Here is a 12,460-nt window from a genome sequence, read left to right on the forward strand (position 1 = left end):
TAACTACTCAACTTAACCATGATTTATTTCTTTTACAAGAAGCTTGGTCAAATTCTGCAAAACATTTGCAAATAATATTTTACAGATCATTTCATCTAGACCATCCCTCTAGAGGTGGCGGATTAACTATATTTATTTCGCCTCAAATTTGCCCTAAGGCCAAAATTTCATTTCAACTTTTAACTCCTGATGTGAAATACTAGCGATACAGCTGAATTTCCTTGGAAGTTGCCCCGTTACCATAGCACATGAATATTTTCCTCTTGGCGTACTTGACATACGCACACAGGATAGGGTTCATCGTTCTTGTGGACGGGACATCCTACTGTCAGGTGACTTCAACTCTCACCATATATCATGGTGATTAAAAGATTTGTGCGGCACCAGATTATGGAACTTGGCTATAGACAATGGGTTAACGTGTGTAAACTCAGGATCTATTACGTTTATGCGGGGTAGATCTTACTCTGCAATAGATCTTATATTATGTGACTCGAGTATCTCCGTATCTTCTTGGTCGACTGTTGAATATGCGACACGCAGTGATCACCTTCCGGTAGTTTTTGAAGTAGCACGCCCTGTCGCGTTTACGAGTGATCACGTGCGAACTTTCATTAATTACAATAATTTTAGAAAATGCTCACGAAAGGTTCTTTTACCTCTGTCTGACGCGTGCACTGAGCATAAAACTACGATTAGCTGTACCGCTTTGGAAGGTTCTCGCAAAACGTCTGACATTGAGATTCATCTAAATAACAGAAATTCATACAGCCCTTGTTGGAATGAAGAATGCGCTTGTGGTTATAGAAAGAGAAAAGGCGCTTGGAAAAATTATTACATAACCAGAGTCCCAAAAATTGGAGCGATTATAAATTTTTTCAAGCCGTCTTTAAACATACAGTTTGAAAAGCCAAAGACGAATACGACTGCAACCGTTTTGACTTCCTATCTAACAATAACAATAAACGCGCGTTGCTCAGTTTTCTCCGCAGTAGGAAAGTACTTCTGCGTCCAAATATTATTCACTTTAAAAGTCTTGAGCAGTAATGAAAGGGAACAGTCACTAGCAGAAATCGCAATGGGATTAGAAATTAGATTTTCTTCAGTTTTGTCACATTGTCCTAGCTTACGAAGGGCGTCAGATAATTTTGTAGAAATTAGAATGTTAGAACTGGCTGAAAACGTGGAGCGACCACCAGATTCAACTCCAGGCGCAGATGGGGTAACATCTGCCATGATCAAAATTTTATTTAAGGGAGCTCCTGATGACCTGTTAGCTGTTATAAATCACTCAATTAGATTTTCGTGGATTCCGTCTGCATGAAAAATTGCTAAAATAATTCCAGTTCTTAAAATTATGGGGAAGGATATACAATAGATAGCATTAGACCAATCGCGCTAGCCTCAAATTTGGTGAAAGGAATTGAAAGAACACTATTTGCCCCTATGCTTAAATTTGTAGAGAACGAAGACCATGATGCATACCAATATGGCATGCTCACGCAGACTTAGAAAGTAGAATAAGATTAGCACGGCGCCAAAGGCAGATATGTGCTATTGCGACACTAGACATCTCCAAATCCTGCGACAGTGTAGAATACGCAATTTTATTGGATATACTATTACGAAATCTAGAGTTTCCATATTATCTTGTAAAATGGACATGTGAATTTTTAAATGGGAGGAAACTCTACTGCTCTCCAAGAGGTTTTTTTTCGAACATACATAATCAATCACAAGGTGTTCCTCAAGGAGCTGTTACTTCTCCATTATTATTCAACGTTCTCATGATTTCCATTCCTCGGCATCCAGATGGACAAACGTATGTATACGCAGACGATATTGCTTTCTATGCATAAGACAGTGATATTCACTCCCTATATTATCTACTACAGAACTCTCCGTAGTATTGGGCGCCGAAATGTCAATCTGTCTCTTGATTTTTTTTCAGTTGGCGAGTGTACGTTTATTCAGCCATGTTCTTTCCTTCCCTGACGAATTCTTGTCAAACCCTAGAATTCAGAGCTATCTCTACGCCATAGAAACCTGGTTAAAAAAGATTCGCCTTTCACCTAACCTGAGAAAATGCTCGATACTGGTTTTCCCATTTATTATTCCCGTTAAGATATCGCTATCCTACCGTCTCGAGACTATACCTCAAGTGGAGTCGGTGAAGTACTTAGGTGTAGTCTATGACGGTTCCCTCAGTTGACTTGGCCACATTGACCATATAGTTAAACAAAGGAGTGGGAGTAGTTGGCATGCTATGTAAGCTATGCAACAGTCGGTCAGAGACGCGGAGACCCACTACTAATGGTATATAAAATGTATGCGTGGCCCATTTTAGAATTCGGGTGTGTGCTTTTTTCTGGTGCGCCAGCTTACAAATTACACCCCCTTGTTCTGATTGAGCGGCAGGCCCTGCGATTGTACTGGGATTACCAAAATTTGTGGCTAATAACGTTTTACATCAAGAACTCAGGTTGCCCTCAATATTGTGCAGATTTCTCTTGCTGACGGTGCAAACATTCATAAATATGTACGAATCCCCTATTAGAAGATTGGAAAATATATTAATTTACCAGCCTGCATTATTTTTCGGAGTACACTGGCCCCATTTTCATACACCACAGGTGGTCTTTGTACAAGCATTGATTAACCCCTTAAATGTACGTATTTTGGAGGTGACACTTATTTGCAATGTGTGAGAGAGTCTGCAAATCATCTATGATGACATCTACCCAAACGATGCAAAATTCATCTCTCATAATATATGAAATTGACTATTGCAAGATCATTTGTTGACTTTAGGTATAGATACGGTCATTGCAACAAACGTCTCACAGTGTGGAGAAAAATCTAGAATTGGGGTTTTCGCTCCTGCTCTAGACTGGTCATTCTCAATTAGGATTCAGGACTACTTATCCGTATTTCTGGCTGAACTTCTAGCCGTAGTGTTAGCCTTACGTATACTAAATTCATCACTATCGACAGTAGTCATAAGGGATTCTTTATGTACATCGATCGCAACAAATAGTGGTGCTAACCTTTTAAGTACGCTTCATTTTCTGGTGCCTGCCCACATGAATTCAGTTAGTTTACTTTGAGTGCCTGGTCATAGGGGATTATATATCAACAAAATGGCAGACAGTCTCACGCGAGCGGCTGTCAATGGCCCTTTACTATCATTACTTCCGGCATCAGCTTACCTAAGTAGTACTAGAGTAAGGAGATATGAAATTGCTCTAAACTTCTTGAACCCCAGCGATGGCAAATCTTTCAAACTATCAACGCCTCCATTCCCTTGGCACAAGAATTCCTTTTACACCAGGAAAACTGAAGCAATTTTTACCCGGTTACGCTGTCGAACACCATTATTAAACTTTTATCGTCAAAGGGCTGGTCTGCCACCCTCCCTTCTGTGCCCATTCTGCGCATTAGATGAGACAATAGATAATTTTTTTTATTCTGCCGCCGTTTTTAATGTTTAAGGAAAAACATTTTAAAACCAATGTTCACGCAACTTAGCTTAAATGTTTCTATTTTAAATATTCTTTCTCTAGGAGCCTCCTCTGTTGGAAACTACCACAGGGATGTCTGCTCAGTCTTTGAAGGAATCCATACTTGTTTCGAGACGATCCTCTTAAGTTCTTCGTACATTATTTTTATCCATTTCCACATGACACGTTTTAGCAGCATATGTAGTACCAACATCTTTCTAATGCCATCCAAATCTTGGCCAATCCCCCGCAGTGGGTACGCGCCATCGAAGAAGGATAGCGTATCCTATCCTACCCCAGAGTGGGTACGTGCCACTAACATCTAGTCTCTACATCTACATCTATATTGGGCTTTGCCGTGACATGGGTTCGTGTCATCTGAGCTTTGGCTCTTCCGTAATGGCCAGGAATCGCTCAACACAACGCTTCCAACGAGAAAAATGCGTGCGAGGCATCCTCTCCACTGGCCGCCGTTCAAGCGGCCCTTGTTCGCCTTCCCCCTTTCTGGCAAAATATCCGAAAGTATGGTTCGTGCAAGCGGAACTATTGTACCACCTACGCTGCATCACGCCACAACGCACTTGCTTTGCCCTCATCCAGTACTCCCTTCCCAACGACGTCACGCTGGAAGTGCACGACGTAATCTCCAATCCACAGTTTGTCCAATATGTTTGTCACATTTTAAAAGAGAACTAAAAATGCATTTTTTATTGACAGATTAACGACAAGGATTACTGTAGTCGGTCATTGTTCGCTTTTTTTTTCCTCTTTTTTTCTTTTGTTGTTGTAAATAAACTGCTGGTATTTTGTTCCCGCACAATTTTCCTGCTACCATGAGATATGTTAAACCATGTTATCTTTTGTAATTTTATATCTTGTTCTGTAACCCTTCTTTTTTTGTTGCTTGTATACTTCCTTATTATATGCTGTTGTTGCTTTTAGATGTTAACCACAATAACTGTTCTTGTACAGGAGGTCCCGATACAGTCTTTGACTATGGGACCTCCTTCTGCATACTAAGTACTTCTAATGTGACCCAACTTCTAATAATAAATTTTGATTCTGATTCTGATTCTGACAAAAGAGTACTCGAGCGTACCATGCTGCGCGAACGTAAGCGTCTGCGACAGCTCATTTATTTCCTCGGGGGAACTCAGTGAGCTACGACCTGCACAACTTCTCCGTCGCATGCAAGCCCCCTTAGGAGATCGAGCGGCAATTTTTGACATGCAGGTTATGCGGAAGCTTCAACTGAAGCGACTACGAGCGTTCATGCAGGCGCTCTTGGCCACGGCGTCAGACCGCTCCCTGTCGACTTTTCACGTTGACATGCACGCTGACAAATTCACATAGGTTGCCGGACAATCACCCATCGCACTATCCGTTTCATTTGCACGAGTTCCTGGCACTTCAATGGCTGCGCAGCACTCCCCGTCAGCCCATTCAACCAGCCAGATCACAACATGCCACCAAAACCACTGACCTATATTTTTGTGTGAAAGGACTCGATGGCTCCACGAGTGCGTTCATAGGATCACAGATGGGGACTAAAATTGTGAAATGAACTTGTGTGAATTGTGTGACTCTAAGGATGGTTTATCATGAAGGACCTAGAAAAAACATAAAAGCCAGTGGTGTGAAAAAAAAACACTACCGTATTGCCCCAGGAATCGCCAAATTCCCTGGCGGATGAAGACAACGAAGAAAGAAGTTGATAATAAATCGATGTCGTTGTTTTGAGGTAATTAAAACGACCACAACATAGTGTATTTATTGCCATAACCTCTGTCTACGGCTATAACATCACAAGTATAGACCACAGGCACCGTATCACGCCGCGGGATCGAATATCTGGTAGGTGACGTTCTTAAATGTGTCGCACTGTTCTTTCCGTACAACGAACATGTCTGTTCCTTTACTGGCACTTGCGTGGTGTTTTTGACTTGTATTCCGCGTCAAAGAACTTTCAAAACTGTGGCGAACTGACCGAGTTGGTATCGGGTAGCTCATGCAGCACACAGTTTTCCCTGTACTTTTGCACTTGTTTGGTTCAGCAGACGCCCACTAGTAGACAGCGTATGTGCGCCGTTTACCTTCTTCACCTTGATTTTCTCTCGTTGTACGCGCATTTTTGGCCAAACTGAAAGGTGAAGGCAACGCGTCTTAGCGCGGCTACTTTGACTTCTCTGTCAGGAATGGTCACGTCCACTTGCGTATCCATCACGGTGCAAGAAAAAATAATTTACATGTTTACACTCCGTCGAAAAACGCGACCAGATAACGTGCGCCACTCCCGCACACTTCTTCAAACAGCGACAGGTGGCTCCACGACGAGGAGTCCATCCAAGCCGTGATGTCCCTCCTGCATCATCATCATAATCAGCCTGGCTATGCCCACTGCAGGGCAAAGGCCTCTCCCATACTTCTTCAACTTCCCCGGTCATGTACTAATTGTGGCCATGTTGTCCCTGCAAACTTCTTAATCTCATCCGCCCACCTAACTTTCTGCCGCCCTCTGCTACGCTTTCCTTCCCTTGGAATCCATTCCGTAACTCTTAATGACCATCAGTTATCTTCCCTCCTCATTACGTGTCCTGCCCATGCCCATTTCTTTTTCTTGATTTCAACTAAGATATCATTAACTCGCGTTTGTTCCCTCACCCAATCTGCTCTTTTCTTATCCCTTAACGTTACACCTATCATTCTTCTTTCCATAGCTCGTTGCGTCGTCCTCAATTTAAGTAGAACCCTTTTCGTAAGCCTCCAGGTTTCTGCCCCGTACTGGTAAGACACAGCTCTTATAAACTTTTCTCTTGAGGGATAATGGCAACCTGCTGTTCATGGTATTCTGCAGGTGCTGCATAATCGTTCCACACCATGGCTTATACGTCCGCATTTTTAAATGTGTCCATTCACAGAAGTATTCTAGTTGCATTCGACACCAAGATGGTCTCACCAGTTCCTCTTGCATTTACTGGCACTGCATGAATAGACAGAAGAGCAACGAGGGCGCGGCTTTGTCGTTCATGGCAACTTGTGATCGAAAAGTGAATTGTTGGATGCTTTTTTGACACGTCCGAGCGACTTCTCTGTGTATGGTTAGCTACACCGCTTCTTAGAAATAAACAAAGAATCCACGCAAGCCTCGCAGCCTGAATTTCAGTTCGGAATGAAGCACTTCTTGCCCGTAGTAGCGCCGGGTGAGGGTCTGGCTGACCTTCGCAGGTTTGCCGAAACAACGATAGCCACATCACAGCCACGAGGAGCATGCGGAAGGCCAAGGAAAGTTCTTTGTTTGCAAGAAAGATTCACATTTTCCTAATAAAGATGGAACAGCTAGATTAAAAGACCGTGCTTTAAGAAATCTGGGAGACGCTTAAGCTTGGCCTTTAAGAGTGGAACGCAATAGCATTGAAAGATTCCTTACTGCTTCTCACCATTCCCGGCAACTGCAGCGTATGCGACCGTAATGTTTTCCGGGAAACGCTGGCGGTGAACCCTATACACGAAGGGGGGGGGGGGGGGTCGAGCTTTCTGGTAGAAACGCCGCTTCTTGTGTGGTTCGATCACAAATGTAGTGCACAGCCTTGCCAAGAAATACATAAGTTTCAGGTTTCTGTTATTGTTTTGCACTTTTAATATTTAATTCTGAGAAAATTCACCATAAAGTGCATGCTCTGACGGTGTTTGTTTCATGAGGTTTGTTTGTGGCCTGTCATTCTCAAAATAGCGAGGAATAACTTAGCTAAGGTATGAGCAATTTTAGTGATTTAATGGTGTGGCAATAGAACCCGCATATACCTTGTGTCATGTAGCAAGGTGTGGCATATATACATACCTAAATATATACTGAAATTTTCGCTCACGGACAACTCCGCCAACATTAACAGCGACACCACATTTCCTGCGACGCGGGGCCCTTAACGTTACCACCTTAAAACAGAAATGAACGTAACAATAGCGTTGCCGCTCGCTTCACGGTTTTGCTCAGGCGATGTGAATCCTCTGCGCCTGGCTGCGTTACGATAGTAAGCTTATTTTTCAACTCATAAGTTTTGTCGCAAATATATCACCGTAGAGAATAGAGGCAACGACAGGTGCTGGGGCCAATATATCACCAAAACTGGAAGGTCTTCATCGAGGACGACGCCAGCTGCCCCAACTGTAAGACCCTGGCACGAGACATCGAAGTCTACCACCTGTTGTGGACTTGCCCAAGCACGCGGCACATCCGAGAGCCCTTGCTTAGGGAGTCTGGCCTGCGCGCTGTTCGGCATGTTGACTTCAGCAAATGGAGTCAAGGTGATTGTCGTTGAGAGCTTTACTAGACTTGCTGCATGATGCATGGTATACACTCATAATTATAGTTTTTTGTTACTATGTCGCAAGGCAGCCCTGCTTGAAAAAGAAGAAAGCGTTTATCCGTCCACTGAAGGTCTACCAGCTGGGCACGCGATCGCACGTGATCTCGTGCGGCAAAGAAGAAGTGACAACCGGCTGGCCGGTGCGTAGCGTTACGAGCAGCGCAGCCAACGAACAAGAATTTAAGAAGGTAAGAGCACACGCCCCTCTCTTGACAGATAGTCTCTTTTTTGCATGCATTAGCAATCCTTTTGTTAGCCCATGCGGGTGAGTTCGTAAAGATGCCTCTTACTGGTGACTCTAGAGGAGCGCGCTACACGTCACAGCAGAACGTTGCTTCAGCGTCGCCATTTGTAGCGCAGGCTACCACGACTGCTATAATGTAAGGATTACTTCCACTCAACTCAGTTACTTATCATGCACCGTTCATGGCGGCCCCACAACATAGGCAAAATGCTGCTCGGACCGCCGACAAATAAAAGGCATAGCATCGGCCTTCGCATAGAATCAATGCAGAAAAAGATGCCTTGCCCTTTATAGAGAGCACAAGTAAGTTCTAGGCACTCGTTTCTTCTAAATAGGGTCTTACTCAAGCAGGCACTGAACCTTTTTATTTCCACTCCGTCTTGTGTATTCCTTGCCGTAGCTTCCTCAACTGAACGGAGTTCCCTATGTTATATGTTATATGTTCCCTGTGTTCCCTATGTTATATACAGCCAGCAGGAGCTAGCGCCCGTTACGTCCTAACGTAGTTGAGCTATGGATTTGACCAGTCTGGCTAAGTGGGAAGGGGCTTTTCGACATAATAGAATAAATATGTCGGCCTGCAGTGCATTCCGTATGTGTGTTCTTCATCAGTGGTAATCGAAGCCATCCAACGCGTCCCGGAACGTGTTTCACGAATCCACGCATAACATCGTGTCAGAAGTGGTTTCTCCGGTGGAACAGTAACTATATTTTTCTGTGAGATGGCATCGTTCCTGCCACTGATCCCGCCGTTTTCGTCGAGCTCCACACCCACAGAAGACGGAGAGATGGGAAGCAAAAGTTTTATATCTTCGAGGTGGCTACAATATACCACAAACATGATGACCAGACGCTACTCGCGTTGCTGCTACACGTTGAAGAGCCGGAGCTCTTGCAGAAGTACCAGACCCTCAGGTTTCTGACAGCGGAGCGCAAATTCAATGACGTCGTGGAATGCCTGGACCAGCGTTTTGCCAAGTACCGCAATACAATGTATGCATCTTACGTGTTCTGCAACATGAACCAAACGCAAGGTCAGAACTTCGAAGCATTTGCGCACGAAGTTGCTAAACAAGCGGATCAATGTGCATTTGGCACCACACGCGACCGTATGATCACGGATCAAGTGGCCCTTGAAATTAATGACAACGCACTTCGAGAACGTCTTCTACGTGAGAAAAAGCTTACACTGGCGAACGTGATGGACCAGTGCATGGCGGCGCAATTGTCCAAGACGCACCCAAGAAATGCAACCACAGAAAAATGAGGTGTTCGCACTGGATCGGCGCAACCAACCAGTCTCACAATCTGACGACAGACCCTGGGTAGGCACAACGTCATACTGTGAACAGTCACAGCATCATGCTAACGCCCAAAGAACGTGCTCGAGGTGTGGCCAGCAGCACCAGCCAAGCCACTGCTAAGCATACGGTCAACGATGTCACAACTGCGGCAAACTCAACCACTACGCTGCATTGTGTCGACAGTCACAGCCACCACGCCAGTGCTACCCAGACCAGTCGCGTGTTGTACGAAAACAACGAAGATTCGCCTCTCTCGTTAGATGTGCTGACTGTTCATGCCGTCCACCACTCATCGTTGCCTTGTGAATCGAAGTGAATGGACATGACGTTTCCTTCAAACTGGATACTGGCAGACGAACTGTAGAAATGGCCCACTCCCCCACTGCTCAGAGTGCTTTCTTAAGTGCAGCTCATCTGGCACACAAGCAACATTGAAGTTCTGTATAATTGCTGCTCCAGCTTCTGCCATCTTGAGGCTAGATGCCTGCCGGAAGCTGAAGCTAATTCAACGCGTCAACCAACTGGACTGCAGCCCAGCTGATGAGACGCAAGCGAGAAATGAGACACCACAAAGCATTCTTGAAGATTATCGGATTTGCCTTGACCCTCGAAAGCGCAATGAGGCAATCAAGGCCGCGACGCCACCAAAGTCACTGTTAGGGTTGGCGTCTGGCACCACGTGGCGAAAAGAATTTCATCCGACCATCTTCGTCGGAATGAGGCGTGACTTCTCCTGCGATGGTTGGCGTCCCGCACCTCGCGCACGAAGAATTTTCTCACCCGCCCTTCTTCCACCAGGCCTCGTCGAAATGAAGCATGACTTCCTAATTCGCCATGACCGTTTCGAGTGTCTACCTGTCTGCCGGAAGCCCCGCAGTGTACAGGCCTCTTTTATGTGTGTGTGTGTGTGTGTGTGTGTGTGTGTGTGTGTGTGTGTGTGTGTGTGTGTGTGTGTGTGTGTGTGTGTGTGTGTGTGTGTGTGTGTGTGTGTGTGTGTGTGTGTGTGTGTGTGTGTGTGTGTGTGTGTGTGTGTGTGTGTGTGTGTGTGTGTGTGTGTGTGTGTGTGTGTGTGTGTGTGTGTGTGTGTGTGTGTGTGTGTGTGTGTGTGTGTGCGTGTGCGTGTGCGAGTGTAGAGAGGCCCTTTCCTCGAATTGGACCTAGAAGAGAACTTCCACGAACCCGCAACGCGCAGAAGAGGCGGACAGGCGTCTACCCATTCCAGGAGGCGCGACGACTTCTTCCTTTCAGCAGGCTCGGTATAACCAGAAGAGGAGGGGCCCTCTTTCTGCGCCAGTCACGTGACATCGACGGAAGCAAGATCCCGCCCACGATTGTAGAGAGCCTATTTAAGGGGCTCCGAAATGCACTTTTAATCACTTCATGCTCTTCTCATTTTCTTTCATCTACCTTTGAATAAACCGTGCAAGTTTCGCACTAGAAATGGTCTCACCCTTGCTTGGTCGCGATGGTCTACCGGATGCCTGAAGCCCGCCCACAACGCCACGCTACCCAATAAGTAACGTCGGTCGAGCTTCGATAGGCAGGCGCCGCTACTTCTCGGCAGCAGTATGATACGCTACCCTGGAGTACGCAACACCACCTACTCCGCAGCCTGTGACGACGTCTCTGATGACAAGCACTGCAGCTGTCAGTGTCCCAGCAGCAACAAGCTATGACTCTGCAGCAGCAGCAATTTCAGGAGATACACGAGCAGTTGATGCCACCGCCACACCAGCAGCATACTCCTCTGCAACAGCTTGCACAGCTCCAGGTTTCGCAGCAGGAAAACCAGCGGCAGGTGAACCAGCAGCAATTTGAGCACCAAATGGCACAGCAGCAACAGATGCCTCAGCAACAGCAAATGTCTCAACAACAGCAAATGTCACCGCAGCAACTTCAACACCAACAGCAGCAGCAGCAATAGCAACAGCAGCAACAGCAGCTGGAGCAGCCACCGGGAAGTTCCATGGTGTGACCGGATAGCACGGTGGTTCGTCCTGTCACCCAGATGCAGCTCATGCAACAGAAGCGACAGCCGCTTCAGCAGATGCAGCAAAGGCAGCAGTTCCCACCAGGCATGCCAATAGGGGTGTCGCAGCAAGGCGCTGTGGCAGAGGCAGCCATGGCCTCAGCAGGTGGATCATGCAGATGCGCCAGCGCCCGCTGAAGATGCGTCACCTGACACCGCAGCCGCAGCATATCCTGATGCAGAACCTCCAAAGGCAGCAACAGCGGTTGTCTGCCGGCCACGACCTATATCCGGGTCTGGGAGACAAGTTCGTCCTCCAAACGAAATGAACTTATAAAAAATCGGAAATAAAAGGGCGTGTTATATACAGGTTATATGCAGCCAGCAGGAGCTAGCGCACCCTACGTCCCAACGGAGTTGAGCTACGGATGTGACCAGTCTGGTTACAGTGGGAAGGGGCTTTTCGACATAATAGAACAAACACGTCTGCCTGTAGTGCGTTCCGCATGCGTGTTCTTCATCAGTGGTAATCGAAGCCATCCAACGCGTGCAGGAGCGCATATCACGAACCCCTACACAAAATCACTTTGAAAACTTTGCCTCCGTACGCAAGTATATCTGCGACCATATCTTACATAAAATTGTTTCACACGAAATGGTTGAGGGCTTTACCTTAACTTTATTCACTAAGGACTCACTGCTTGCATATTGACTTCACTTATGTATCTTTAAGTCGTTGCAATTGTTGAACTGTATGAGAATAATAGTTGATGAATCGATGAACTGTTATATATTTTTCTGGTACTTGAGGCTACATCGCAAAAGTCTTCTTAAAGAACTGTCCATGGCTGTGAGGCTGTGAAGAGACAGGTTTTTAGGTAAACTTCTCTGCTATCAGTGGAGGATATGATGACGAAATAAATAGCTAAATTGAGTTTCTTGTTTTTTCACTACTGAATATATTAACACACACCCTATACAGATAAAGGAACGTTTCAGTGAAAGAAAAGACAAATGCAAGAGAGAGATAACGGGATGGGAAAGGCAGGAAGGTTAAACGGATGAGATTCTGGTTTGAT

General features: G+C 45.7%; 1 protein-coding gene across 3 annotated transcripts in view; it reads left to right on the forward strand.

Annotated features, from left to right (window-relative positions):
• The first annotated feature begins 7,276 nt into the window (after positions 1-7,276).
• The window catches only part of LOC126524261 (uncharacterized), a 32,851-nt gene continuing 27,667 nt past the window's right edge, over positions 7,277-12,460 (forward strand). For 2 of the 3 annotated variants that reach the window (XM_055067402.2, XM_072287339.1), the window contains exons 1-2: positions 7,277-7,802; positions 7,894-8,052. The gene's annotated coding sequence lies outside the window, so the exon portion shown is untranslated. The other variant, XM_050172589.3, reaches the window with a different exon arrangement.

The sequence above is a fragment of the Dermacentor andersoni genome, chromosome 3 (genome assembly GCF_023375885.2).
Source record: "Dermacentor andersoni chromosome 3, qqDerAnde1_hic_scaffold, whole genome shotgun sequence".
In the NCBI taxonomy this organism is placed as follows: Eukaryota; Metazoa; Arthropoda; class Arachnida; order Ixodida; family Ixodidae; genus Dermacentor; species Dermacentor andersoni.